Raw genomic sequence first — 2,483 nt, 5'->3', positions numbered from 1 at the left:
TTTTTTTTTATCTAAAGCCAAACAAAGCACAAAAAATAAATTTAGAGTCTCCATCTTATATTCCAAAAAATTATCCCGTGAAAGATGGCAGTGAGGTTTTACTCCTCCAGAGAAAGAAACCAATCTCCAAAATAATGTCTTAGGAAATAGCTTTTTCCTGAGATTTTCTTCTTTATTTTTATAAAGAAAAAAGAATACAAATAGAGAAGGTGTTTGAGCAAATCAAACAGTAAGAAGCTTCCACATTCGCCACACTCTTCTGTTCCTGGTTAGAAAAGAAAAATATTTTTATGCTGTAGATAAAGCAGAATATGAAGAAAGGCACTTATTTACCCTGATTTTCTTCCCTGAATTTCTTTAGTGTCTTTTCTAAGGCTTAGTTATTGCTTAAATAATTAGAATAATCATTCCCACAACAAATATTATTTTTAGTGAACATGAAAAGGGAAAAAAATCCTTGAAATAAAAATAACTGGATTTGTATTTTTAAGATAAATTCAAAGCCCCAACAACTTCCTCTAACATTAATTTACAGGGGGAAAAGTCAGTCAATTAATCTCAACTAATAATGCAGACATCTGTCATGAACAATGCATTCCTTGCTTGTGGGTAAGTGATATGATGCAGATCCTGCAACGAATACAGCTGTATTTAAATCTTGTCTAAAATTGTGAGAGAAGTGGAGATGATCTCTTTATTTCATTATCATAAAATCCAGAAAATTTTCAGAAATGCTCAACTCTTTCTCTAACTGTCCACTAGTATGGAAATTTGTTTTTAGTAGTTCTAAGATTAACAGGTTCTGAGCTTTGAAGTCAGACAAGCTGAATTCAAAACTCACTTCTTGGTTGAAAGACAGAGAGCAAATTATTTAACACTCCAGACTTGCCTTCTCCCCAAAAAATGAGCATTACAGGGTTTTGTGAGGTTAAATGTTACCATACACATGAAGCACTCAGCTTTATGGCTCACGGTATGTGTTCAATAGATATCACTTGGGACTGCTACTTTTGCTGAGACAGATACACATAGATTCTGTAGAATGTAGCCTAAAGGTTGTACTTCTGAATAGGTGAAACCAGAACATTAACTGCAAAGGAAAAAGAAACATGATAGTCTTTTTCCATGTTCGACATGTGGTCCTTCTTGGCCTTCACACCAACTGTGCAAAGTTGGCACTAATGCAACCTTAATTTAGACAAGGAAATAGAAGTGAAAATGGTCACATAGCTCAGAAAAGGGCCAAGCTAGGACTCTACCTCCAAATCTTGTGGACTTTCTTTTCTGCCGTGCTACAAGCACACACATTGAATTGGAGGGAAGAAAGAAAGAGCTATCAGATCCTCCTTTTCAGTTGAGTCATAGATGTGAAATAGTAAAATACTGGCCCAAGGTTTGCCTTCATGAACCTCGCCACGTGAGTGGCACTTGACATGTCCCTCTGACAAACTCACAGGTATCTGAGTGTCTTGAAAGATTGCTTAGGTTCCTGTTAAGTGCACACACTCCTTGGAGAAATTTCATTACATAACCTTTCAGGAAAAGTTAATTGATACCTGAGTGAGTATGGGCAGAATGGCTTGCAGAATTTGGAAGAGGGAAGTTGGGATGGAACAAGAAATGCAAGAGAGGTCCACGACAGAGACAGCACAATGTCAGATGGGAAGCTAATTCCCCTGTATTGAGTACTTATGAGGCAGAGATAAACATTGCGTACTTTATAATTCATTGTTAACTTGGCCACAGTGGCCTATTAGCTACTCCTTATTATTACTAAAATCATGTTTTGTCAGATAAAGAAATTACACTGGCTTAGAGGATAGGAATTCTGCCTTCTAGTCACAGTTCTAGTCATAGTACTTATGTAGCATGGGGAAAATTGCTTCATAGCTCTGCCTCAGTTTCCTTGTTTATATTAATTGCCTTTGTTCACAGAATGGTTATGAAAGAAATAGTAGATGTTAAAGCACATGGGAAAATAAAAATAAGACTGGAAAGATGCAAATTATTATTGTGCAACATTGCTGATGCAAATATTTAGCAATCAAACGTTTACACGAATTACTGTTTTACTATAGAACAACTAAGGTAAACTGAATGCTAACCTTGGCAGGAATATCATGTAACAAAATCATTGTTATTAATTACCATCTATTCTGAATTCTTATATAGAAGCAAAATATGGTGCTACTAAGGTAGGATTCTGAGACTGTTTTAACCAAAGGCACTCATCAGTCAGCTCCTACGCCTAATGCACTTTTTAAGTTGTATGTGCCCCTGGATTCCACTTCATATCACACTGTTATCTGTGGATAAAGATTCACATTCATCTCATTTCATCTCTAAATTGATCTGAACGTGAATCCGGCCTGAGGTTAATGCAAACCTTTAAGGGATCCAGTTGGAAGCTCGGTATTTGCACACCCTTTTATATTCACAAGGTTTATCATTCCTGCTTGAGGTCTAGCCTAAAAGAATAATTG

The sequence above is a fragment of the Galeopterus variegatus genome, unplaced genomic scaffold (assembly GCF_000696425.1).
Source record: "Galeopterus variegatus unplaced genomic scaffold, G_variegatus-3.0.2 Scaffold1785, whole genome shotgun sequence".
Classification (NCBI taxonomy): domain Eukaryota; kingdom Metazoa; phylum Chordata; class Mammalia; order Dermoptera; family Cynocephalidae; genus Galeopterus; species Galeopterus variegatus.
This window is presented reverse-complemented; position numbering follows the sequence as displayed.